The 21,501-nt window shown below is 50.4% G+C and overlaps 1 long non-coding RNA gene across 1 annotated transcript in view; it reads right to left on the bottom strand.

The window, feature by feature from the left end:
- LOC138301901 (uncharacterized) overlaps window positions 1-21,501 on the bottom strand; it is a 47,365-nt gene that overhangs the window by 12,939 nt on the left and 12,925 nt on the right. Inside the window, exons 2-3 of the long non-coding RNA XR_011205149.1 lie at window positions 4,758-5,006; window positions 2,163-2,421 (exon numbers count right to left, since the gene is read on the bottom strand). This is a non-coding gene — a long non-coding RNA (uncharacterized lncRNA). The remainder of the gene's footprint in view (window positions 1-2,162; window positions 2,422-4,757; window positions 5,007-21,501) is intronic.

Below are 21,501 nucleotides of genomic sequence, written 5' to 3' on the forward strand. Positions count from 1 at the left end.
GCCCCAAAAAGTATTTCAGTGTCTGCTTTGCAGACACTGAAATACGCGACGGGTGCAACTGCACCCGTCGCACCCCTGCAACTACGCCGGCTCAATTCTGAGCCGGCGTCCTCGTTGCAGGGGCATTTCCTCTGGGCCGGCGGGCGCTCTTTTGGAGAGCGCCCGCCGGCCCAGAGGAAATGTGTGAATGGCCGCCGCGGTCTTTTGACTGCGGTGCGGTCATTTGGCGGCGGGACTATGGTGGACGGCCTCCGCCGTCCGCCATAGTCAGAATCAGGCCCTTAGTCTCTCTTTGTGAACAAATGGTGTGAATTTGTGGGGAGTTTTACATCTTCCATGAAGCCTACATCAATCTCCTGACTGATCAGAAATGGAACTTCATACTCAGCCATCAGCAACACCAGATCTGGGCTATACAATGACCATTTTGTATCTAGAGGTGAAAGCTGGGCTTTAAATATGTGTGCAAATCACTGCTTACGCGCTAATCATGATTCTGGGGTTAGTGAAGCTTTCCCTTTACACGGTTTACCAGGAAAACATGTCCAAATTGTTTGGATTAAATTGGTAAAAATGGCAAAATATCAGGTGTTCTATGCAATATGTCAATCACAAGTGTTATGCCTCATTGTGACATGCAGAACTTAGAATGGATAAACACTGACTTTGCTGTGTCTAATTTGCTGTGTCTGGTAAGTACTATCTATTTATCCTGCAGCTTGAAATCATGTGTCTTACTGTTCAGCTTAAACTGCATACTCTGTGATTACAATGTGGTCCATTGTGTTCTTCTGATGCATCTTTCCTGTGAGGGCATTTCATTTGAATTTGAGAACCACAGTACTTTGCGGACTTGGTGGTCAGGAGCCATCTACCATTTAGTGGATGATATGTGCAGTTGCTGAGGCTATAAAGTTTTGGACCAGACCACATTTGATTCAAATGTTTTGCAATAACTCATCATATAGTGGGTATAGCAATGAATATGTTGCACAATATTATCTGTACAAGCAATGACAATGGTCCACACAGAGCTCATTTAGCAAGAAATTATTGGATAAAAACAGCAAAATTATTATAACTATTATAGTATAGAATCATGGCAATCCAATAGGTTTCCAGTGCAACCGTGCACATTTATTTACATCATAAATCGCATCATGAGATGAATGTTTAAACACGATAAGTGCAAAGTGGCCCACACGTGAGCAACAACCACAACAAAACGTATAAGTGAAACCAGCGGTGAGAATCCCAAGTATGTTGGTATGCAAACAATCACACAGTTAATTCCTATTAGACCAGATACATACTTGCCTATCTACACAACTGTTGTGACATATAAGGAGGATTGTTTGTAAACAGTGTTGACTGCATTTCGACTCATGAAGAGATAGGAGGGTCTCATCAGGATTAATAGGTAGCCTTTGGGAACAGGAGACTTGAAGTGAATTCAAAACCCAAGCAGTCTGTGAACTACTGCGTATAAAGTGCTAAAAAAACCATCAAGAGAGTACAACAAGTTAGTAGGAAAATATACTCACGACTGCTATACGCGTCAGAGGAAATAACAGGTAGATGGGTGTCCATGATGCAAGGGGCTAAATAAAGCAGCCCAGAGTAACGCCACAATCGGAGAAGGGTTTGGAAGTGGTCTCAATAGACCATCACTGTCAGGACAGAGCCCTCTTTCCTAACAGTGACGATCTATTGCCCCACATATCCTGATTATTCATCTGCCTGTTATTTCCTCTCACGGGTAAAGCACCCGTGAGTACATTTTCCTGCTAACATGTACTCAATTGGTGTTTTTTTTTAGCTAAATAAGCTCTGTGTGAACCATTGTCATTGTTTTACATGTATTTCCCAGGTTAGCATGGACATTTGGGCTGCTTTTGTGTATTTCGCATATTTATTCCTAATATTATCTGGGCATATTTGACAAAGTGGCGTGGGTGCAACGTGTAAGTGCACCCGCTTGTTGTGCTCGAGGCACTTTGGTATTACCGGAGGGGATGCAGACACTTGCACGGCCCCTTCTGAAATGAGGATCCCACTGTTGGGATCTCAAGAGTGCATTCCCTCGTTTACATAATTCGGGTTACTAGTGTTTATTGGACTAAATTTGATGTTTAGGTTATTTTGCTGTTTGGTTGACATACCTTGTGCCACTGTGTCTCACACAACCACAGTCTGCGTGTATGCCAAAAATAGCAATGTGCGGAATTAGAGGCCTCCTCCCATCTTCTTGTCAGTGCCGAGACAACCGCTCATTAAGGGAAGGCCTGATTTTGCAATTTCAGTAATCACTTAATTGCCATAGATGGTCGGTCCTTTGTTTCTGGGCTTGCGTTGCTGTGTTGTTTCTTGCCTTGGAGACGAAAGGCCGGAATATTTTCAGTCACATACCTTGATGTGAGCCTGTAAAACAGGAAGAAGCTTATGATGTGAAGAAGTATTGTGGCTCTGTACCCAGTGTGGTAATGGAAAGCCAGAGTGAGACCTGCACATGCCAAGGACCGTGCTGATGGAATTTTTTATGCGTGGAGGGGGGTGGCAGCGATATTAGTTTGCCAGTTTTACAAATAAGCTCATAGCGGATCTAATTATTATACCTTAAAGTAGCGAAATGTTCAGGGGCTTTGTTAAGCTGCACGAAGCTTTCATGGCATCAAAATTGGTCTAGTACTCAAAACATTGAATGATCATGGATTCGGCCATGGTTCTGGGCAAAGAAGATTCTACGTGTAGGTGTCCATAGGACATAAAACGCTACGATTGGGTAGAAAAGCTTCATGCTGAAGACAAATGCACAGCCAATGCCATATCCAAAGAACTTTAATAGCAAACCCACCACCATGCTTATGTTTATAAAATCATCTTCATCGTTCTGTTCCACTGAAGTAAACAGGCTGTATCTAATGGCTTCCTTCATCATCACCATTTTATATGCAACACATTACTTCACTAGGGCACGCTCCACCCAACACCTTCAGGTATCAATATGATCTTATACACGCACCATCCACTACCATCATCGTCCTATACCCAGCATCGTCCTTTATCGGAACCACCCTCCATCATGCTTCTACCCAGCACCTTCTGTTACCAGCACCACTCCGTACCCAGCAGCTTCTTTGCCAGGAAGATCCTATTTCCTGAAAGGTTTATAAATAGTACCATCCTATACCAAGGACCTTCCCTTATCAAAACCAATCAAAACCCAGCACCTTAAATTACCAGCACCATCCTGTACCCAGCATCTTCCTTTAAAAGCAGCATCATAAACCCAGAGCATTGTATCAACACCTTCCTATACCCAAGACCTTTTTTTCACATTACATTCCTATTTCATACACTTTCATTAACAAGCATCATCCTCAACAGTGCCTTCCGAAAAACTGTGACCCACGCCCTCGTCACAAGCCGCCTGGACTACGGAAACACCCTATATGCAGGAACCACCGCTAAACTCCAGAAACGTCTTCAGCGAATACAAAACGCCCCCGCCCGCCTCATCCTCAACATACCCCGCAACAGCCACATCTCCACTCACCTGAGACACCTGCACTGGCTACCCGTCAACAAAAGGATCACCTTCCAGCTCCTCACCCACACACACAAAGCCCTCCACAACAAGGGACCCGAATACCTCAACCGTCGCCTCAGTTTCTACACACCCACTCGTCAACTTCGCTCCGCCAACCTCGCACTCACCGCCGTCCCTCGCATTTGTCGCACTACAGCAGGTGGGAAATCCTTCTCCTACCTGGCGGCCAAGACACGGAACTCCCTCCCTGCCAACCTCAGGACCACCCAGGACCACCCTGCATTCCAGAGGCAGCTCAAAACCTGGCTCTTTGAGCAGCAGTAACCCCCCTCCCCTAGCGCCTTGAGACCCTCACGGGTGAGTAGCGCGCTTTATACATGTTTTTTTATTAGATTTGATTTGATTCCTTCACAACACTCTTTTTTGTCAACACCTTCTATAGCCTGCACCCTAGCACCAGCCTTAGCAAGATTGTTCCGCACCCAGCATTTCATGTTACCAGCATGATCCTATAGACACTATATGCTAGTAGCACATTCCTTTGCCTGCACCAACCAATATCCAGTGGCTTCATTCATCATCGCCATTTTATCCCCAGCAGCTTCCTCTACTGGCACACCCTCTACCCAGCACCTTCTTTTACCAGCATGATCCTGTATCCAGCGTTATCCCTTATTGGCACCTTCCTATAGCCAGTATCTCCTTTTACAAAAAACACTTTATATACCCAGGACCTTCTGTTACCAGCACCATCCTATACCCAACAGCTTCGTTGCCAGCACCAGCACTAGAAGGTTTCAACCTATACCCAGGGCCTTTCTTTCACAATACCTTCCTATTTTCTACACTTTCATTTACCAACACTGTCCTTAACATTTCCTTTCTTAGCTGGCACTCTCCTTTTCTCAGCACCTTCCTATATCCAGCACCCCAGCACAAGCCTTTATCAGCACCATCCTACACCCAGGACCTCATGTCACCAACACAATCTTACACACAGCACATTTTATCAGCAAAAGCCTATAGACTACACCTTCCTCTACCAGCCCCATCCAGGATCAGACTGGGACAGGAAAATAGACCCAGGCACCAAAATAAAAGTGTCCCCCATTAGTGAATTAGAAAGCTAAAAAAGTGACTTTGTGTATTAGAGAACTTTTCAAAATGTTATGTTAAGTTATGTGCATTTGTATAATGCAAAACTCACCCCAGGGTGTATCCTGGCCCTGAAGCAGGAGGTGTATGGGCTGAGGAATTCAAGAACAGAAGAGGAGGCTCTACTGTGCAGGGGCAGGTCATTCCAGGCCTTAGGAGCGAGGTAGGGAGAAAGGCCAGTAGTTGGCTAACGTCTTTCGGCTGCTGAGGCTTTCTCGTCGAAGGGCACTACTGTGGCATATTTCCAGGTGTCCAGGTGGGGGTTGTGATGACTGAGTCATTCAGGAGGGCCTGGGTCGAACTGGAAAAAATAGGCCTGGGCATGAACATAAAAGAACTTGTAAAGACACCCTGTACAAGTGTTTTGCATGGTATAGGGACCTGCTTGCATTTGAGCTTGCTTCATTCAATGTTTGCATAATATCAGGGAACTCAACAACAAAAAACGACCAAACATACCATAACCCAGGCTCCCAAACAGCCAAAACACCAGCCCAAACACTGACATGTCAGACCACCCATCAGGCACTGCCTGATTGCCTTATAGGACAGTCCGACCCCAGCCCCATCCTATACCCAACATCATTTTTTTCAGCCTTCCTTTAAACCCAGCCCCATCCTTTACTGGCACCATCTGATACCGAGTACCTTCATTTACCAGCATCATCTAACAACCAGAACCTTCCTTTACAAGCCTTATCCTACAGCCTGCGTTTTTCATTACCACTATCATTCTCTATCCAGCACCATCCTTAACCAGTAGTGTCCTAATCCCAGCACCTTCACTTACCAGCACCATCTTATGGGCTGCATCTTCCTTACACCACCACCACCGCCCTGTGGACTGCAGCATTCTTCAACAGCACCAACCCATACGTAACACTGCATATCAACCCAGGTATTTCCCAACCTACACACCGAGGGATAGCTCTAAATCCTCACAGCACAGAGTGCCTCGCAACCTTGCAGCTATATTGTAACCATACAATCAACTATCATAAAGGTAAGGGTGTATTTACTATTGTTAAGTCTTCTATGATAATATTTTGAAGTCGATAATATGGTCACAGTATATCTGTTGGTCAATATTTCGAGTGCAATATTGTGCTACAACACTATGGGGGTCATTCTGAGCTTGGCGGGCGCAAGCGGGAACCGCCAGAATACCGCTGCGCGGTCAAAAGACCGCCGCGGTTATTCTGAGTTTCCCGCTGGGCTGGCGGGCGACCGCCAGAAGGCCGCCCGCCAGCCCAGCGGGAAACCCCCTTCCATGAGGATGCCGGCTCCGAATGGAGCCGGCGGAGTGGAAGGGGTGCGATGGGTGCAGTTGCACCCGTCGCGATTTTCAATGTCTGCTTGGCAGACACTGAAAATCTTGGTGGGGCCCTGTTAGGGGGCCCCGCGACACCCGTTACCGCCAGCCAGGTTCTGGCGGTCGAAACCGCCAGAGCCAGGCTGGCGGTAAGGGGGTCGGAATCCCCATGGCGGTGCTGCTTGCAGAATGACCCCCTATGTAGGGTAACCGAACCTACACAGGAGGGTGTATCTTTCAACACCCACTCTAGAACATTTAGGCCCTCATTACGATTCTGGCGGTCGGTGGTAAAGCGGCGGTAAGACCGCAAACAGGCCGGAGGAAAAAAAAATGGAATTATGACCGCCGCGGTCATCCGCCACTTCACCATTCCGACCGCCATGGCTGTGAAGACCGCTGGGCTGGAGATTGCGGTTTCCAGCCCGGCAGTCATCACTAGACCGCTGACAGTATCAGGACCCAGCATACCGCCATAGATCTCGGGTGTTTGGGAACCGCCATGAGATCCATGGTGGTAGGCACTATCAGTGCCAGGGAATTCCTTCCCTGGCACTGATAGGGGTCTCCCCCACCCCGCTACCCCCAACGAATCCTCCCCCCACACCACCCACCCCCGTGCAACCCCCCAAAGGTGGCACAACCCCCCTCCCCACCCTGACCCCGAACATGCACATATACACAACCCTACACGCACACACCCCCAACATGCACAAATACACACCCCTACTCGCACACATACACCCCGACAACACATACCCGCACACATACACACAGACATGCACACCGTCCGACCCGCACACATTTCCCATACACACAACACCCCCGCACGCATACACTTACTCACTCACCCCCTCTACACTCCCACACACACACCCCCATGCACGCACACAACACACAACGCCCCCCCACCCCCTTCCCTAACAGACGATCAACTTACCTTGTCCGTTGATCCTCTGGGAGGGACGGGATCCATGGGGGCAGCTCCGCCACCAGAACACCGTCACCAGAACACCGCCACACCGAATCATGGGACGTGATTCAGTGGGCGGTGTTCTGTTGACGTGGCGGTGGAGGTTGAGCAACCTCCACTTTCCCGCCGTCCACCAGTATGGCTGCTGGCGGCTTTCCGTCCGAAAAAGGATGGCGGGCTGCCAGCAGTCATAATACGCGGCGCGGAAGACCGCCACCACTGGCGGTCTTCAGCACAGCGGTACCTCGGCGGTCTGGCGAAAAGACCGCCGCGGTCGTAATGACCCCCTTAATGCCATTCGGCATATGCCACCCCTCAAGGCTAACTCCACTGGAGACGCATCACTTGACCCTCATCCAGGACAGATGACCTCTCACACTATACAGAACAGGGTAATTCCCATCCCCTATAATAAAGGGAATGTCCTAATGCTGCACTCTGTAAACGTTGCTTAGATTAGTTGCCAGTATAGCAAAGTGACAGTGAAGTCGAAAAGACAGTAATTGCAGTCCTGACAGCAAGCTATAAGGCTCACCTTTCAGTACACTCCAAATGACGGTAGCAACAGAAGACTCCCACAAAAATGCACTCCACACCACCAGCATTTCACGAGACTATTACACACACTGACACTTGCAGCATCCAGCCAAGACATATCATTAATATTAGAGATATTGCCTGGATACTCCTTTGAAAACCTTTGAAAGGTGTCCCATCCTGGCCATGAAGTATAAGAATTTGGTCAGCCAGGGCAAATCAATGCTCTCTTTAAAAACGATGCTGATGTAAATCTGTAGAACTGGTGGTTGATAGACATGGCAACAAACTAATGTGTGAAGTGGTTAAACAAATTAAGAAGGTATTGTGTTTGGTTTTCATGCTCCCCTACTAGCACAATTTCTAAGGCTAGTCTCAGAAATGAATGTAGTGATGTTGGGCTTACTCTTTGGTGTACACTCTGGAGCACACCAGTATAACACAATCATCATGGATACTGTCCTTGGGAAAAATGCAGTGTAATGTGAGTCTTATGAAAAAAAGGTTTACATTACAGATAAAGATAACTTGGGGTCAAGACACCAGAATGCACATAAAATGAATCCATGCTTCCATCTTCCGGCAATGTCCATAGTGTGACATGAAAGAATTCAAGGCGTTTTACGTTGGTATGAATTATTACTTAAGCCTGTCTTCCTTCACCAACCATAGAAAATATGACACATCACCCATTTACACTTGAGTATGTACTATCTTCCACTACCAGGCTGCATCAAATTCTAAACTTGTTGATTAATTTAAAAAGCCATCAGATCATCCACTAAAGATTATGTTGCAAAAAGGTTTGGCCCGACTCACCTCGAACTTCCAAGAGCTCGCATGAAAACGTTTTTTTACTGGTATGAACCCAAACTTTGGATTGATCTAACCCTCCACCTGGGATTCCCCTCATCCCTCCTCCAATTCTGAAAGAATCTAAGGACTTTCCTGTTACTGAAATTCCTACCAACCCTTGTCAAGTGTCCTGTCTCACTCTTTCTAGCAGTAGATTTCACTTGCCTTCACGATTGTCTTTTCATTTGATCAGAGTCATCTTCTGATCACATTCGCACTAAACAAACGTCTTAACTTTTTCCAGTTATAGGTGGTCATTATGAAACCGGCAACAGAGGAGCGGTCCAGACCGCCAAATAATAAACCAATTGAAACACAGGCATCCAGAAAACCACCCACCGCCAGTAGAGGAGTGCCAACGACGACGGCAGAGTCCGCCCACAGGCCGACAGAAAGGCCCAACCCCCTCTTCGAATAATGAACCACTAGGCCACTGCCAGTTCCGGGGCGGGAACCACCGCCACGCAAGGGCAGACGGAAATGAACCAAATATAAGGAAACACTCACCGGAGGCCCACACAACGCACCAAAGCAGACATGGATAGAGAGCTGCCAGCCCTGCTCCTTGCCATATACCTCCACGACCGAGACCGCCGACGAAGATGACAACGGTAAGTACCGCAGCCTACGAAACAAGGGAGGAAAGGGCACAGTTACATACCCACCCACTCCACCCACCCTGCAACGCTCCCCCAACCCTTCACAGCAGCACAACCCATACACCTCACAACAAGAGGTACTTACCCGACACAAGGCAAATCCAACCTGACCATAGTACATACAAATTCCCCACACCCACAAACAATTAAACAAAAGACCAGGGTTCAGGAGTGTGCCGTCAAAACACAGGACACACATAAATATTTATTCCAGCTCACAGAGCCAACTATTTCCAACAAGGCCAATGGCCAGTCCGTATTGCAAGAAGTCCCATGGGCCACAATGGCCCCAACCTGACTCCCAAAAGTGCACGGTACTCCACCTAATGGGGCAACAATGGGGCATTCAGGCACCTCACGGAACGGGTCAAGGGGGAGGTGTGGCTGGGGATTTGCGACAGGGGTGGGACTTGGACGTGCGCTTTGAAGGTGGGGGTGTGTGTTTCGAGCGGGTGGAGCCAGATGGACTTGGCTCTGTGCAGGGCTTCTTCTTCTCTAAGGAAGGGGCACGGGAATGTGAAGGGCGGACAGGGGCGGGCTGTGAAGTGGAAGGAGTGGAAAGGGCAAGGAGCTGTGCACGCTTAGGGACAAGACGGAGTGAGCCAGTGGGTTGGAAGAGATCAGCATGGGAGAGGAAAAGTTTTTTCAGAGCAATTGGGTTGGGCCTGGATGAGGGTGTGGGAGTGGAGGCAGAGGGTGTGGACGTAAGTGGTGTAGGGGTGCGTGTTGTGGGTGCAGGTGACTGGACAGTATGCTGAGGTGTGGTGGATGTGTGATGGGTGGTTGTCTTGGTGTGTTTGTGTGTTTTTGGAGGGGGGGTGGACACAGCGGGAGAAGACAGGCTGCCAATGTGGACGTATATTGTGTGGGTGTCTGCAAGTCTGGTGAGTGTTCTGCATGTGTCAACTACAGTAGTTGTGGTGAGTGCAGGTGTGGTGTCTGGGGTGCATATATGGATGTCTGCTATTGCGGTGACTGCAGAAAGAGGAGCAGCAACAGTGTCTGAAGGTGCAGTGCATAAGGGCGTGCATGTAGAGGGGACAGACAGGGAGTCGGAAGAGGTGGGCACACTAGGTGAAGTGAATGTTGCTGTGTGTGCATGTGTATGTTGGCTGTGTGAATGCTTGTGGTGGGAGGTGTGGTGCTTGTGTTTAGAAGTGTGTTGATGTGCTTGACTGCGTGTCAGATTGTGTGCTTTGGACGGGCGAAGGGAGTGGGGTGCTGGAAGGGGTAGAGGAGGTTGGAGGGGGAACGGAATGACCAGGGAAACTGGCTGCCGTCAAAGAGGAGGCCAGAGCCTGAAAAGATCTCTGTAGACCAAACACGGCACCGTGAATGCCATCCACATAGGCAATTGTCTGCTGCATCTCTGATGCTAGCCCCTGGATGGTATTGACGATGGTTGTCTGCCCTACAGAGATGGTTCTCAGGAGGTCAATAGCCTCCTCTGTGAGGGAAGCAGGGATGACTGGGGAGGGGAAGAGGTGCATGGGGCGAAGGAGACACCCACCTTTCTGGGTGAGCGGGCACGGCCAACTCGGTGGGGAGCAAAAGGGAGGGCGGTGATGGTATGGGGGTGGCGGAAGATGTCACTGTAATGGTGTGGCCACCAGGGTCCGCCTCCACCGGGGAGCCCTCATCGGAGGAGGTATCGGAGTCACTACCTCCAGTGGTAGTTGCCTCCCCCATGGTACTCGCCTCATTCCCCAACCCACCAGTCCCCTTGGCGTCGGATGACTCTGCCTCTGAGGATCCATGGGCCGCTGCCTCCCCACTTGCCGGTGCCTCAGCTCCCTCGTCAGATGTTGCTGATGTACAAAAACAACACAAGAGAACAGGGATGGGGAAACAAAACAGGAGAGACACTTATAAATAGCTGAAAGGAGTGAACATAGTGGCCAGACCTACACCCACCCAGAAGACACCCCCAACAGGCAGCCCCGTTCACCATGCCCATGCCCCGACTACTCACCAGAACCCTTCTTTACACCCATCCCCTGAACTACCTAAGGACCCGACGTCTAGGAGACCTGACCAAGACACCCCTACACTCTATGGGGGTCATCATGTAGCTGAACCACAGTCAGAGTCCCTGCAACTAAGCAGCATGAACCCTAATGCACACACAGACATCCATCAAGGGTTAAGATTGTGACATGGGTACTCACCCCCTTGTGACTGCTGTGCAGCCTTCAAGTGCCCATCCAGGTCTGGGTAGGCACCCCCAGGATGCGTAGCATGAGGGGGGTCAGTGCCTGACGGGCACCCCTTCCACGTTGGTAGGACTTCCTCAGCTGGGCCTCACAGATCTTTCGCACCTAGCGCCGCAGGTCCTCCCACCTCTTCCCGCCGGTTGTAGACCCTCAGGGTCCGTACGTCCTTTGCGATGGCATGCCAAAGTGCCCTCTTATGGTGGGCGCTGACCTAAAAGGGTGACACCGAAATGGAACACAGAGGTCAGGCACTTGCAAAATAGGTACAGCTGGCTATACGTCCACTATGGGACGGACAGTACTGTCAGACCTATGCGCGCAGCATGCTATTAACCATAGCCCATGCAGGCTGAGAGGTGCACACATATGTCCTTACAACACCATCCATTCCACCCAAACAGTGCCCCCCAAACTCCGACTCACCTGTACCTCTGGCCGTCCATAAAGCTTGGCGTACAGGGGAAGGACCCCATCCACTAGTCTCTCCAGTTCCTCCTGGGTGAAGGCCGGGGCCCTTTTCCCTGCAACATGAGCCACTTCCATGACCAGAGGCAGGACACAGCAGTACACACAGTGGAGTACCTGTTCGCACGAGATTAGGGAGTCAAGTGAAGTTGGGATGACGAATTTGCGTATGTACCGTGGCGGTGTGCACTGTCACCGCCAGCGGCGATCATGATACGCCAGGATTCCCCATTTGCATCCATGTTATCCAGTGATGGTGGGAACGGCAGTAGACACCGCCTTACGCTGTTACATCAACCACTAGTGGTATGAGGTCACTTCCACAACAACAGTTCTGGATTACAGGGTCAGACATTTGGGCTTTAACTACGCATCTATAAAAAAGAAATGTGCACAATGCAGGCCCTATTTTTCACATAAAGCACCTATGCATGTGACCATTACAAAAACCACACATGACAAACACTTTTCCCCCATTAAGGTGTAGATGAAGATCTGTCAAGCCTATCTAACTTATGAGTCCCTACAATCAAGTACGCAGTGCACATTTAGGGCCATATGTACGAACACTTTTTCCCATAGACACAGAATGGGTAAAAACCTTTGCTACATATGGCACCATCGGTATACAGACAACTTGTGGCTATGCAGACCATGGTGGAGCGTCAGATCATAATCAGTTACAGACTCACCGTGCAACTATTCTTGAACTTTGTGCATTACTGGATCCTGCACTAACTCTGGGAAATCGTAATCAGCATGCCATCCCTACTGAAGTGCAGGTGCTCTCTGCACTCCATTTCCTGGCCATGGGCTCATTTCAAGTGACAGTGGGCATGGGTGCTGGATTTTCACAGCCAATGTTCAGCATGGTACTGACAAGATTTCTAAATGCATTTGTATGACACCTGCAGTCCTATGTGAGGTTTCCCCCAAGTACTGACCTCCCTGCCATCAAGTTGTACTTCTATGCGTTTGCAAACATTCCCCATGCAATCGGTACCATAGATGGCACACACATACTGATCATACCCCCAAGAGTCAGTGAACAGGTGTACAGAAACAGAAAGAACTTTCATTCCATGAACATCCAATTGGTATGTACTGCAGACCAGTATATATCACATGTAAATGGTTTGTTCCCAGGTTCAGTCCATGATTCCTTTGTGCTGAGGAACAGTAGTGTGCCACAGAACATGGAACAGCTCCAAGAGGACAGTGGGTGAATCATAGGTAAGTGTTCCTGTCACTATCTGCCACCTAGCAGACAGTCAGGCTGTCTGACTCAGAGGCTTGACAAAGACTACTCTGTATTGCACCTTTTTTTAGGTGATTCTGGCTATCCCAACTTGCGTTGGCTCCTGACACCAGTGAGGAATCCTGGGATGGATGCAGAGAGGAATTACAATGAGGCCCATTGATGTACTAGGAGGGTGATAGAGCGCACAATAGGTCTCCTGAAGGCTAGATTTCGTTGTCTACATATCTCTGGGGGTTTCCTGGCCAGTGGGCCTGAAAAGGTGTGTAGAATAGTGGTGGCCTGCTGCATGCTGCACAACGTGGCAGTGAGAAATTCTATCCCCCTCTTGGAGGTGGAGGGTGCTGTATGTCCTGACCAGTTTCCTCAGAGAGGGGAGGAGAGTGATGGTGATGATGGAGAAGGGGGAGATGTCAATTCCAGGACCCAACTGATACAACTCTACTTCCAGTAACTATATGGGACTAAAGGCTGACATTGGGGTTTGTGACACATACTGTCAGTGTGGTTTGTCATCTAGGGGTGGGTTTGGATCTTTTATTTGCAACTGGGTCCAGGTCTGCATGGTAGCGAATACTATTTAGTGCATTTTATTTGGTGCCACATTTAGGCACACAGGAGTCCTTTCATGCAACGCATTGCCAATAAAGTGGTTATCAGGCAGTTGAATCCATACTTCACTTTGTTCACATATTATGACAGGGGACAGTGTTACAGGTGTGATATGTGTTTTATTGGTGGCAGGGAGTGAATAATGCAATTTACAGTGATGACAGTTGGTCATGGGTGATTGTCCTCAATGCCATGGTGGCAGCCTTGTTGGTAGTATTGATGGATCTATCAATGCTTACATTAGTTCATATTGCTTCTTAGCACTGTGTGGTGGTTGCTTTTGTGGGATGGTTGCTGTGCAGATTGTTGCAGAGTTACTTCTTTAAGGGGGCCTTGTTTTTGGCAGGGGTTCCAGTCCCATATCTTGGCCTGAGGGTCCGTTTGGATGCCTGCTGTTGACCTTGAGGGGATGACATGGTTGGCCCTTGTGTTTCCTCTGATGGTAGTTCCTGGGATGTTGCTGCTGATGGTGTTATTGTCCGGTCTGTGTCCTGTGCTGTAGTGGGGGCCTCCTGTCCTGTGTGGGTCTCAGACGGGGTTTGTACCAACCGCAGCAGTGCTCCTGCTGTGCTGGCCATTGTGGCATTGTGCTGTTTCCACTGCTCCATGGCCTCTTGGTGGTGTTCCTGCTGCATCCTCTGGCTTTGCTCCAGGGTGGATACTAACTGTACCAACCCGTCATGGGTATGCTGGTAGGCCCCCAATACCTCAGATATCAAGTCATTTGCTGCTGCATCCATCCTGTGGCCTCCCCCATGGCCCACTGAGACCCTAGCACTTGCCCTAGCCCCCTGTGCCTGTGTCCCCTGCACAGGTCTGGTGGTACCACTTGTCCTGGGGCCCTCGTCTTCTTGCCTGTTGGTAGGGGGAGACTGTGGCCTCTGTACCTGTATCCCACCAGTCTGCTGCCTTGATACACTGGTGTGTGGATGCTTGCCCTGAGCTGCTGTTCTTGCCTGGGTGGTAGGGGTGTCAGTGGTATCCTGGGTGGGGCTGCTGCATGGTGACAGTCCAGGGCTGTGTGAGGGGCCTGCCTGCTCATCAGTGTCCAGGGATCCTTCCCCAGTGTCCTGTGAGGTGCCTCTGTCTCCATGGGGGGCACTGGCACTCCTTGTCCCGTCCGTGAGGGTGGCATGGGTGGTGGTGCCTGTTGGGGGACATAGACATGTCTGTTACAAATGCATGAACGTATGGGGTGCACAGGGCTGGGCTGTTTTGTGCTGGTGTTACATTTTGGGCTCATCCATGGTGCCTTTGTGAGATTTTCACTGCATTTTGCTTTGGGTGTGGAGTTGCATTGTGGGTGGTGTAGTGACATTGTGAATCCTTGCAGGGGTAGGTGGCTGTGCACAGGGGGAGGGATGTGGGCCTGTTAGTGGATTTGTGGTCATGCGGGGTGGAATCAGTGGCTGTGGCCTGGGTGTGGTATTGGTCCTGGTGGGTGTGGGTGGGGTGGTGCATGCATTACAGGTATGATGTATATGGGGTAAATGTAGACAACGTACCCAAATTCATTCCTCCAGTGAGTGCAGTGAGTCCCTCAGGGTGCAGGATGGCTAGTACCTTTTCCTCCCAGTCGGTGTATTCGGGTGGTGTTGGTGGCGGTCCTCCCCCAGTCTTCTGGACTGCAATGTGGTGCCTGGATGCCATGGCCCTAACCTTCACCCGCAGGTCTTTCCATCTGTTGCGGATGTCATCCCTGGTGCGTGGATGGTGTCCCACTGCATTGACCCTGTTGACAATGGTCTGCCATAGCTCCATCTTCCTTGAGAGGGGTGTGTGCTGCACCTTAGCCCCGAATATTTGTGGCTCCACCTTCAGGATCTCGTCCACCATGGTCCATAGCTCCCTTTCTGTGAAGCGTGGATGTTTGGGGGGGCGACATGGTGAGTGTGGTGAATGGTGTCGGGGATGGAAATGCGGTGAGGGTGCTCTTCTGTGGTCGGTGTGCGACTCGTGTATAGTGGCATTCGGTGTCTGCTTCTGGTGGTCTCCGTCCTCTTTGTCCTAGTTTGGTTGCAAAGGATTGTGGGGTGTGTCTGTGAGTGTTTTATGGGGTTATGGATGTGTGTCAGGTGTGTGGGTTTCAAGCTTATCCAATGTGTGCACTTCTTGCTGTTGAGTCCACTTGACGCCCATGGCGGTAGGCACCGCCAATGGTCGTTCAGCTTCCACTGACCACCAAGGTGATTTGTGCATCATTATTTGGAGGATGGAATGTGGGTGTGCTCGGTGGTGGCGGGGTGAAAGGTCCAGCATTTCCGCCGAAAAGGTCCTGGCGGTGACTGGTGGTCTTGTGATATTTGGCAGGGTAGGGATTTTAGTTCATTATATGGCGGGTTTGTATTCACCACCAACGGCGGCCTTCTGTTCACCGATGCCACGGCGGTCGGCGGAGTCTACTACTGTGTTCATAATGAGGGCCATAGTCATGTGCCAATTACACTACGGTACTAAATATAATGTCCATTACTGTAAAATGTAATACACATTTTCACCCTCTCTTTGAACATGTCTCCATTATCTTCTTACACTGCCACACGCTTCACATTAAGGCCCTCATTACAGCCCTGGTGGTAAATCCCGCTTTCCGCCGTGCTGAAGACCGCCAACATACCGTTGCGGCGGCGTAATTCCGCTACAGGTATTACGACCCACATCTCGGAATCCGCCACAATACAGACACCCAAACAAGTCCGCCACACCAAAGGTCAGTGATAAACTGGCGATACCAAAACCCACACCGTCACGCCAACAAGAATATGCCCACACTATCACGACCCATGAATCAACGCAGCGGTCTTTCAACCGTGGTAATCCATTGGCGGTACACACCGCCGCGCTCAAAATACACACACACTTACAAAACACAAACACATTGGACAATTCAAAATACACACACCTGATACACATACACACACTCACAGCACTATAAAACACACACCCACATTACCCACAAACCCTTACAACCTAAAATTTTGAAGAAGGCCAGAGAGAGAGATTAGCAAACACAACACCAGCATCCACAGACACACAACACCATCACTTATACAACATCCACGCACCTCAAACAGCACACACCAACACATCCCCCCACACATCACAACAGACAGCACCTCACACATCACCCACACCACATCATGGCACCTCAAAGACACCCCAGGTTTTCAGAGGAGGAGCTCTGGGTCATGGTGGAGGAAATCATCCAGGTAGAGCCACAGCTATTCGGATCACAGGTGCAGCACACCTCCATTGTGAGGAAGATGGAGATATGGCGGAGAATCGTCGACAGGGTCAACCCAGTGGGACAGCATCCAAGAACACGGGATGACATCAGGAAGAGGTGGAATGACCTACGGGGGAAGGTGCGTTCCGTGGTATCCCGACACCAGATTGCTGTACAGTGGACTGGCGGTGGACCACCACCTCCTCCCCCACAACTAACAACATGGGAGGAGTAAGTCTTGGCAATACTGCATCCTGAGGGCCTCGCAGGAGTAGCACGAGGACTGGACTCTGGTAAGTCATATCTTAACTGCTTTATCCCTCCCACCCCACCTGCATGCCATCACATACCCCAACCCTTTCCCTCACTCCCATCACATCAGCATCTCACATATGTCCCACTATCACAACCCACACATCTCAATACCAAGGCCCTGCATGCAACACCTATGCATGGACCACCGTCACCAAAGCATGTCCAGTACAGATACCCACACAGACCCCAAACTAACTATCACAAAAGGGCAAACACAATGGTGCAAGCACAGGAGTAGAGGGTACCTCACTCAATGCACAAGATGGCACACACAGATACTAAAACTATGCATTTACACCCCAACAGGACCCATACTTAACATCACCGGACAGGAGGTGCCAGACATATCCATTCCCTTCACAGAAGAGGCCCACAGTGATGAAAGCAGCTCTGCACGCCTGGATCAAAATGACCAGCCCGGCCCATCAGGGACCTCGGGACAGTCGGTTCCCCTGACCCAGTCCCAAACATCCACTGAACCTCCCCCCTCAGGAAACACCACCACAGCACCCACCCAGCGGGACCATCCCTCTGTCCCCAGGACACGTCAATCAGCAGTGTGTCCACCACTACAGGGAACTCAGGCAAACCCACCAACCCAAGAAAATCAGGGGCCTGGGGCCAGTGGCAGAGGGGAAAAGGTTCAGGGGACAGAGGCACAGGATAACAGGGAAGCTGGGAGGACTGCTGTGCGACAGGGGGAGGACAGACCCAGGGAACTGACACTCCACGAGGCACTCTCCAACATCATGGGAGCTTACCACCATTCCCAGGAGACCATGGGCACGGTACTGGCCAAGTTTCAGGAGACCCAGCGGCTGAAGGAGGAACACTACCTGGGGATCAGGGAGGACTTGAAGTCCATTAACACCACCCTGGTTACCATTGCAGGGGTGCTGGCAGACCTTGTCAACACCATGAGGGACACAGTGGGACACAAACGGGCCCCTGACACTAGCCTGGATGATGCACAGCCCTCCACCTCCGCCGGCGCTAGTGGACTGGAGGCACTGCCACAGGACCAACAGGCTACCACCACCCCACCCCCTGCAGAAGGAGAACCACCCCGCAAACGGTCCCTGAGATTCAGGAACAAGACAGAGAACATTGCCAAGATCCCCGCCAGGAAATAAGACCTTCCTGAATGTCACCCTTCCGTCCCACTTTGTCACCCTGTCCAACTTAAACTGCCATCGCTCCACTTCCTATGCCCCATTGGACAATGCGCCTGTGAGACCAAGAGACTGGACTCTGCCATGGACATTCCTCCACCATCACCCCAGCCCATTTCACACACCCCTCCACTTATTTGCACAGAAATAAACACCCTTGAATCACCAAAAAATCTTGAGTCAGTCTGTGCTTTCACAAATGTGTAATTGCAAAATCTCTGGAATATAGCAATGTCAATGTACTTGTTCACATACCAATGTTACACAGCTATAGGCCGTGAGTAAACATAGCAGAAGGCACAATTTGGGACCCAGATCTGTGAAATGGAAAGCCAAATGACAAGTCAGGGTCCATACACAGAGGTAAAAAGGCAGACTTATGCTAGGTCCTACAATAGTATGAGATGTGGGAAACAGTTCCATCTTCTTACCTGTGTCTCACTGGAAGTATTGCATGATGATGTTGTTTCAGTTGTCTACATCTTCTTCTTCTGCCTCCTCTTCTTCAGTGTCCACAGACTCCACAGCTGCCACAAGACCAGCATCAGGCCCATCCTCATGCAGAAAAGGCACCTGGCGTCGCAATGCCAGGTTGTGCAACATACAGCAGGCCACGATGATCTGGCACACCTTCTTTGGTGAGTAGTATAGGGATCCACCTGTCAGATGGAGGCACCGGAATCTGGCCTTCAAAAGGCCTAACGTGCGCTCGATTATCCTTCTAGTTCTCCCATGTGCCTCATTGTAGTGTTCCTCTGCCCTTGTCCTGGGATTCCTCACTGGGGTCAGTAGCCATGACAGGTTGGGGTAACCAGAGTCACCTGCAAATATCGAGGGACAACTGTTAGACATCCTCCAAACATTAGGGAATCTCGGATACCCAGAAAGCAAATGAAACTGTGTGGGGACTTTAGACTCACCTATTAGCCACACACGGTGCCTCTGGAGTTGCCCCATCACATAAGGGATGTTTGCTATTCCTCAAAATGTACGCGTCATGCACTGAGCCAGAATACTTGGCATTCACATGGCAGATGTACTGGTCTGCCAAACATACCATCTGCACATTCATTGAATGGTAGCTTTTCCGGTTTCTGTACACCTGTTCATTCCTGCCGGGGGGGACAAATGCCACATGTGTACCATCAATGGCACCAATGATGTTGGGGATATGTCCCAGGGCATAGAAGTCACCTTTCACTGTGGGCAAATCCTCCACTTGAGGGAAAACGATGTAGCTGCGCATGTGTTTCAGCAGGGCAGACAACACTCTGGACAACACGTTAGAGAACATTGGCTAGGACATCCCTGATGCCATGGCTACTGTTGTTTGAAAAGACCCACTGGCCAGGAAATGGAGTACAGACAGGACCTGCACTAGAGGGGGGATTCCTGTGGGATTGCGGATAGCTGACATCAGGTCAGGCTCCAACTGGGCACACAGTTCCTGGATTGTTGCATGATCAAGTCTGTAAGTGATAATGATGTGTCTGTCTTCCATTGTCGACAGGTCCACCAGGGGTCTGTACACTGGAGGATGCTGCCATCTCATCACCTGCCCCAGCGGACGTGCCCTATGGAGGAGAACGGTGAGGAGAGGGTCATACAACACTTAGGTATCACAAGGCTGTTTTGCAAAAACATTAAATTTTCTCTATATGCCTTTGTCTGTCCATATTCCTGGCCTAAATAGGTGTGACGCAGTTATTTGGCCTGCCATATGGCCCCCTGAAATGGCAGCTGCCTGACCTTTAAGGTGGGACAAGGGGAAATGAGGTAACTGCTGGCGTTGTACAGCGTCGCGGTAGGCGGTCAAAGACCGTGGCTCAATTCAGCATTGATTAACATTGGGTTCCAGGAGCCAATGACGATGTGCACCGGCGGTGACGGTACACACCACCGCGCACGTGGCCGCCATTTTCTATCTGTTCCCTCACTTGATACCTGACCTTCAACAGGAGAGGACCTACACTGCAAGTGCTGCTGTGACCTGTGTCTGGAAGCAACAATGGCTACAGTGTCTGGTGAAAGGGCCCCTGCCTTCACTGCGGAGGAGTTGGAGAAACTAGTGGATGGGGTCCTCCCCCAGTACACACAACTGTACGGTCCTCCAGACAAACAGGTGAGTACACTGTGAGCATGGTGGATGGCACACGATTGTATGGAGTGCCGTGGATGGAAGGGGGGGGGGCAGGCCAGCATGTGAGGATAGTGTGTGTGTATGTAGGTCTGGGCCAGGGTGGGAGGTTTTAAGGCAATGTGTGAGAAGAACTGTACGGGAGAGTAACATCCATTATAACTTAACTTTTCCTCTAGGTCAGCGCCCACCAGAAAAAGGGTGTTTGGCATGCCATCGCCAAGGGAGTGCAGACCCTGAGGGTCTACCATAGACGGAGCACCAACTGCCGGAAAATATGGGAAGACCTGGGCCGCTGAAACATGAAGATGGCGGAGGCCCAGCTGGGGATGGCCTCCCAACGTGGAAGGGATGCCTGACGCACCATGACCCCCCCTGATGTACCGGATCTTGGCGGCGGCATACCCGGAGTTGGATGGGTGCTTGAGGGCATCACAGCAGCCACAAGGGGTGAGTACACTGTCATTCTGCTGACTCTGCACGCTTGACGAGGTGTGTGGGTAGGGGTGGTGGCCTGTGGGTTCCCCTAGGCCAGGGCAGAAGTGCAAAGGTAGATCCATTGTTTTGCAGCCTCATTCCCACTCCAACCCAAAAGGTGGTATTTGTCCTCTACACCTAGTCAGGCTCCCATGGGTTCCAGCTGTGCATGCAATGGGTCTAGACAGAGTCCCCCTTGGGCATGTGCTTTTCCCCTGCACTGTTAGTGCATGGCTTAGAGCATAGGGCTGCTCCCTGTGTGTTGTGTCCGCCAACTGTAGTGGTGTTGCATTCACTGACCATGTGTCTCTTCTGTCTTTCCCCCTCTTTTTGTTTTGTCACCCTGTTCTTGCGTGCATTAGCATCATCTGGTGGAGGAGCAGTGGCACCGGAGCAGGAGGGAGCTGCATCCCACATGGCCCTGGAGGATGAAGTAACAGAGACTGAAGGCACCAGTGGGACGGAGGGCGAGGGGAGCTCCACGACAGGGACAGGAGCATACACCAGCGACAGCGACTCCTCCTCGGATGAGAGCTCCCTTGCGGTGGCGGGCACCTCTGTGCCCACCACATCATCAGGTACTTC

Source organism: Pleurodeles waltl, chromosome 6, assembly GCF_031143425.1.
Source record: "Pleurodeles waltl isolate 20211129_DDA chromosome 6, aPleWal1.hap1.20221129, whole genome shotgun sequence".
Classification (NCBI taxonomy): domain Eukaryota; kingdom Metazoa; phylum Chordata; class Amphibia; order Caudata; family Salamandridae; genus Pleurodeles; species Pleurodeles waltl.